Source organism: Caretta caretta, chromosome 4 (assembly GCF_965140235.1).
Source record: "Caretta caretta isolate rCarCar2 chromosome 4, rCarCar1.hap1, whole genome shotgun sequence".
NCBI lineage: Eukaryota > Metazoa > Chordata > Testudines > Cheloniidae > Caretta > Caretta caretta.
In genome coordinates, this window is record NC_134209.1 from 98,965,502 (window position 1) to 98,972,734 (window position 7,233).

At 40.6% G+C, this 7,233-nt stretch overlaps 1 long non-coding RNA gene across 2 annotated transcripts in view; it reads right to left on the minus strand.

Moving 5' to 3' along the window:
• The window catches only part of LOC142071918 (uncharacterized), a 63,544-nt gene extending 57,981 nt beyond the window's left edge, over window positions 1-5,563 (minus strand). The window contains exon 1 of one of the 2 annotated variants that reach the window (XR_012668157.1): window positions 442-490. This is a non-coding gene — a long non-coding RNA (uncharacterized LOC142071918). Of the gene's footprint in view, window positions 1-441; window positions 491-5,479 lie in introns of those variants that run through there. The other variant, XR_012668158.1, reaches the window with a different exon arrangement.
• Window positions 5,564-7,233: the final 1,670 nt, after the last annotated feature.

Below are 7,233 nucleotides of genomic sequence, written 5' to 3' on the forward strand. Positions count from 1 at the left end.
CTGCAGGGAAAGAATCAGGATCCCAGAGTTGAGTAACTCTGAAATTAATTAATTACCTTTAACTCACCTAACAGGTCACATCATCTCCCTGATTCAGATTTAGGATGTTTTGACTACATATGCAGTAGCCTAAAGTAGCTCTATATCTTTCTAGTTAATTTAGTCCTAAAATCCTAAGCAGCCAGTCTACTATTTGATGTGTATTGTTATAAAATGTTTTAAAGTCCTATAATTATTTCCTGCCTAATTCCAGAAAATATCACTCACATTTAAATTATTTTACATTGTCTTCAGTCTTAAGGTTTGTTGTCATCACACAACAAAGATCCCATTAATCAGAAAGACAAGGAGTCCAGACTGAGATCCCGATCCTGCCAACATTCATCAGTGTGTTTGTAAGCAATTTTATTCATGTAGCAAAATGGAACTAAAATTACTGACCTGGTTAAGTATTGGAAAGATCAGACCCTGAGCCAGCAAGTGGGCAAACTGCAACATGATAAATGAACAAGACAAAGACAATCATCATATGAGTTGGAACAGCACCAGATGGCAGCACTTACACAGAAATAAAAGAAGCAGGCAGAAAAGTTAGAATGACATTTATTTCTATTTGGTGAATAAAAGAATTTTCATAATTAAAACATACTAGTAATGATTATACATACTGCTTCTGAGGATATCCTTTTTCTGTATAACTACAGATGTCACTGTATAATTGGCATAAGTGCTTAATTTGATTTTAAACTTTGTTTATTCATTTCTTTCCCATCTAAGTAGGCTAAACTTAAAATGCATCATCTTGGGAACAAATTTGTAAATGGTAATGCCTTTTGTACCACTTGCAACGTCACTTTTTCAAAATATGAGACAACATTTTCTGAGCAAACTACATAGTCCCATGATTATTTACACATTTGCCTTGTGAATTAGCAGCATGTTTTCTATTTATTCTACCCAGGAAATTCACAAGCCAAGGTGATACAGTTAGATTTTCTCAGAGGTCATGCTGCAAGGAAGTTTTAAAGGGCAAAGGGCAAAGATTGAAAATAGGATTATAGAATTTTGGGCTTTGTGGAAAACTATTTCTTTATCCTAGAATACCACAGAAATATGTAAAGTATGGATCTGATGGAATTTTTAAAAATTATTTCAGGTACCTGTTGACATACACTGTCCATGGGAAAGGAAGAGTATATCTGTCTTAAATATATTTATCAGGATTTACAGCATTCGTAAATGATATTATCCTTAAAAAGACAGCAAATTTTAGGTTTTAAAAGGGGTTTATCGTTTGTGTGTGAGAACCAGAAAATGAAACCGACTATAGGCAACAGTGAAGATGGCTAATGATTTTCATTGTCCAAGTTCTGAAAAATCCAAATAAATAAATAGATTAGAGGTTTTTTATTGCACTTTTAATCTAACATGTTTCTGAAACACAGATAAGGAAATCTGTTTCTTTTAAATACTATAATCACTTTAATCACTGGCAACTTAGGTCAGATTCAAACCAAGAGATAAAATCTCCTTTATCCCATTAGCACTCTCCAGACTCATCCAGGTCTTATTGCAGATCTTTGAACTGCTGTCTATAAGTCTTGTTTCCTTTGGAAGTGTTTATAATACAGGATTTTCAAATGTATAGCATATTTTATTCCCCCTAAGCACTAGCCTCAAATATTTGCATTTTAAATACATTTGTAGATACAATTTATGCATGACCAGAAGCTTCAGTCACAATTAGCACACCTGTTGGCAATCTCAGCAAGGCCCAAGGACTGACTGAGTATGGAAACTGAATTAGTGTCTTGTCCCAAAATGTGATCTCTCCACATTGAGACATAGGTATGGCAGTCTGAGAGAGCTTGTATTTCCATTGGTTTCAGAGTAGCAGCCGTGTTAGTCTGTATTCGCAAAAAGAAAAGGAGTACTTGTGGCACCTTAGAGACTAACAAATTTATTTGAGCATAAGCTTTCGTGAGCTACAGCTCACCTCATTGGATGCATTCAGTGGAAAATACAGTGGGGAGATTTATATACAGAGAGAACATGAAACAATGGGTGTTACCATACACACTGTAACCAGAAAGAAAAGGAGTACTTGTGGCACCTTAGAGACTAACAAATTTATTTGAGCATAAGCTTTCGTGAGCTACAGCTCACTTCATCGGATACAGAGTGATCACTTAAGGTGAGCTATTACCAGCAGGAGAGCGGGGGGAGGGGAGGATAACCTTTTGTAGTGATAATCAAGGTGGGCCATTTCCAGCAGTTGACAAGAACGTCTGAGGAACAGTGGAATTTGTAAGTCTCTAAGGTGCCACAAGTACTCCTTTTCTTTCTGGTTACAGTGTGTATGGTAACACCCATTGTCTCATGTTCTCTGTGTATATAAATCTCCCCACTGTATTTTCCACCGAATGCATCCGATGAAGTGAGCTGTAACTCACGAAAGCTTGTATTTCCATTGTTAGTATATTGCCTGTATTGTGGCTAGCAGATCTCAGTCTTCAGGGGTCCCCTTTTTTACAAGCACTAAATTAAAACATTTTTTAAACTTACACTTACAGCAAGAGCAACTCTCCAAATATTTTGGGAAATCCAGTGCAAAGGATTAGCATATGTCTGTTTACTGCAAACTTCAGTATGTTTGTGAATACCATTTGATTGTAAGCTGTAGTACTGTATACCCTTCCTTTTTGCACACTAGCCTCCATTTTGGGCTGGGACACCTAGGTGTTGTTAGAAGAGATCCTGACAACTAGCAGAGAGGCTAACAATGGGAAAGCCAAAGTGTCTTCAGTGTTGGTCTTCCAGCTGCTGCCTGATCCAGATACTATTCAAGATCAGTCCTTGGTCTCCTGGACAGGGATTAAATGAAAAATTAGCCACTTCAGTCAAATGAAAAGTCAGCCACTGGGAAATGGTCAGTTCCTCTAGACAATTATTATCCTTATCCTCTTTCCTTACGGAAACATATCTGGCTGTGACAGGGTGTACTACTCATCTGGGTCCCATGAGGGCCCTAAGCATTTGGGCCTTGGATCCACCTGGGCATGTCCAGTTCAACCCTCCATTTCCCTAATGGTTCTGCAGGAGTGTAGCAGCAGAGAGGGAAGGGTTCTCCTGGGGTCTGGCTTCTGACTGCACAATCAATTAATTAGATGTTGGATAAGTGATGTAGCCACTCTCATAGAAGCAGCATTCAAAGACATCACGCGCATCCATCCACCATCAAGACGATAAAGAGGGCAAATAACCAGATGGCATGCTGTTTGTTCTTGCACACCACAAGGGCAAGATGGGGAGCTCAAGAAGCCCCAAGGCTAAAGATGTAAGTGAGACCTCCCATGGCCACAACCTACCCTGTTGAATGAAGAAGGATCTGTTGGTTGTACTGAGGGGCATGCAAGGCCTGATCTGGAAAGGCTAAGGGATGCAGATCTGAGTTGTCTATCTGCCAAGAAATGTGCCATCAAACCAATATGTAGTCCTGCACCACCTGTTGCTGCTGTTCCTCAGAAAGATTGTGTCTGATGTACTGTCTGAGAGGCTCAACTATTTCAGATAAAGGGCATCTTAACTGTAGCCAGCACTTTTTATGTGGTTTTGAGATGAAATTCTGAAGCAACCTGTCTTGATAGCTGGCTGCATGCAGTACTATGTCCAGAGCCCTGCCCTTGTGCCTAACTGCCAAAGGAGCAACGACAGCCAGGACCAGAAGATTGGAGACTGGAGTTGTCCAGATCACACCGGTGATAAAGCAATGGGCAGAGCTGATCGTTGAATCCAACTTCCCACAGTGACTGGAACCCCATTCTGCTAAACTGTATTCAGCAGACGCAATAATTAGGGTGCTGATACTTGTCCATAGGGTTGAAACACTAGCACTCCATGAGTTGCCAGTAAAACTGCAGAGGAGAGAGACTCTCTACCGAATTTTAGCATGTCTTCTTGGTGTGCTGTTGAAAGAACAGAGCAGTCAAGCTTTATCCCCAGATAAGTAAGGTACGGTTCAGAAATGATTGTCTGATTGTTCAAAAAGTCTGGCAGCTGTTGATGAGCTAACCTGTTGGCAAGATGGAAACAAAGATGACACTGTCTTAGGTACATTTAGTTTAAATTGCCGCTTCAAAAAGTACTTAGCCAAAGTGTCAAGATCAGATGACAGGCAGGACTCTGGCTCTTCAAAGCTCCTTCTGGCTATTGCCAGGCAGATGTCATCAAGGTCCACATATTTACTTGCCGAGGTGGATGGCAGGCCAGCTATATATGTATTAAAGAGCATCAGAGCAAGTACAGATCCCTGGGGAAGTCCACTGTTCATATGACATGGGTGACTGGAACCATCTTCACATCTGATGATCACTGTTCTGTTAGAAATCATCTGCCTAATAAACTCTAAATTTCTTGCTTGGAATCATGGAGTATATTTTTAGGACTAGTCCACAGTGCCAAACAGTGTTGTATGCTGACAGAAGGTCAACAAAAACAGTGGCAACCTTCTCTCCTGTCTCAAAGGCATCCTCAATAAAAAAGTCAGTCTAATCACTTGATCCTCAGCACTACAGCCTGGTCAGAACCTGCTTGGCAATGAGGAAACTGTGGCTCAATTAAAGGCAATCATCATTTAACTACCAACCTCTCCAGCAGCTTAAAAGGGACGCTGATCAAAGCCATGGGTGATAGTTCTTTGGGCCATCCACCTTCCTTCTGGACTTACAAAATGCCACTACACAGCATTCCGAACAAGTATTATAGAGTCTTGGCAGAAAGTCACAACAGGATGAACTCATGTGATGCAGGAACTCCCCATGGACGTTGTCAAGGCCAGGAGTCTTGTATTATTTTAACAAAGAAATCACTGATTCTAGTTCCTCCCAAGTGAGATTCTGTGACCTGCATTTGTGCAGGAGGTCAGACTAGATGATCATAATGGTCCCTTCTGACCCTAATTTCTATGAATCTATGCATGGCTGGGATAAGCTAGAGTTGGCTGAGGGTGCTGACTGAATCTTTCTCAGAGTAGACAATACTCTCCAATTATGATCTCTGTTTGGGATTATGGGTTGGCTGTTTGATTACAAGATGAGCTGCTGCAGCATTTGCTGAGACATGTGTAGAGCATTTAGGGGTTGACATGTACCTATTGTACACAGTAGGCTGCATGGCTGCTACTAGCAAGTCAGGCTGTCTGGATTGGCTCACAACTGTGAATGCCTACCTCAGGGCAGACTGTCTGAAAACAAGGGCAGATACCCCAAACTGATGGGCTGTTCTATAATTAGATTTCATGAAGCCAGTAACAAACTCCTGGAGCCCTATACCAATTTTACAATAGAGTCACAGACAGTCCCCTTAGCCTCTCCAGTCTATATTGACATGCAGAAAAATTGGACTTTGTGATAAAAGATTATTAAAACAAAAAATCACACCACATCAGGTTTCTCCCAGTCTCAAGAGGCCGATCACTTACCCCAGATCAACTGATACTCCGGATCTTACACCAAAGAATGAGAGCAGCCAATCCTATAGTAAACTAACTATAGGTTTACTAGCTAGGAAAAAAGAATGAGAGTTATTGACAGGTTAAAGCAGGTAAAATATAATAACAAGTGAGTCAGAGTTTGTAATTCCAAATGTAATGATATAATAAACTGCCAGTTTCCCAAAAGTCTACCCAGATCTCCATCTTCTCGGAGGATCTCCATTTTCTCATTCAGTTATTCTTCCCTGTCAGAATCCGAACAATCCAGAGATGATGGATTCTTCTTGAATCCATATTTATAGCTTTTCCACACAGAAAGTAAACTGTTAGTGTCTTTACCCATATAATGACAGGTTTCAGAGTAGCAGCCATGTTAGTCTGTATTTGCAAAAAGAAAAGGAGTACTTGTGGCACCTTAGAGACTAACAAATTTATTTGAGCATAAGCTTTCGTGAGCTACAGCTCACTTCATCGGATGCATTCAGTGGAAAATACAGTGGGGAGATTTATATACACAGAGAACATGAAACAAAGGGTGTGATCATACACACTGTAAGGAGAGTGATCACTTAAGATTAGCTAATACCAGCAGGAGAGCGGGGGTTGGGGAGGAAGAAAACCTTTTGTAGAGATAATCAAGGTGGGCCATTTCCAGCAGTTGACAAGAACATCTGAGGAACAGTGGTGCTGGGGGGGAAATAAATATGGGGAAATAGTTTTACTTTGTGTAATGACCCATCCACTCCCAGTCTCTATTCAAGCCTAAGTTAATTGTATCCAGTTTGCAAATTAATTCCAATTCAGCAGTCTCTCATTGGAGTCTGTTTTTGAAGTCTTTTTGTTGTAATATTGTGACTTGTAGGTCTGTAATCGAGTGACCAGAGAGATTGAAGTGTTCTCCGACTGGTTTATGAATGTTATAATTCTCGACATTTGATTTGTGTCCATTTATTCTTTTACATTATTTATTCTTTTACATTCTCTTCTTTAGCCAGAAGAGTACCCAGAAGTCACCTACTACAGGACAGGCCCAACAAAGAAAATAACAGAACGCCACTAGCCATCACCTTCAGCCCCCAACTAAAACCCCTCCAACACATCATCAAGGATCTACAACTTATCCTGAAGGATGACCCATCACTCTCACAGATCTTGGGAGACAGGCCAGTCCTTGCTTACAGACAGCCCCCCAACCTGAAGAAAATACTCACCAGCAACCACATACCACACAACAGAATCACTAACCCAGGAACCTATCCTTGCAACAAAGCCCGTTGCCAACTGTGTCCACATATCTATTCAGGGGACACCATCATAGGGCCTAATCACATCAGCCACGCTATCAGAGGCTCGTTCACCTGTGCATCTACCAATGTGATATATGCTATCATGTGCCAGCAATGCCCCTTTGCCATGTACATTGGTCAAACTGGACAGTCTCTACGTAAAAGAATAAATGGACACAAATCAGATGTCAAGAATTATAACGTTCATAAACCAGTCGGAGAACACTTCAATCTCTCTGATCACTCGATTACAGACCTAAAAGTCACAATATTACAACAAAAAGACTTCAAAAACAGACTCCGATGAGAGATTGCTGAATTGGAATTAATTTGCAAACTGGATACAATTAACTTAGGCTTGAATAGAGACTGGGAGTGGATGGGTCATTACACAAAGTAAAACTATTTCCCCATGTTTATTTCACACACACACACACACACCCCCCCCCCCCCGTT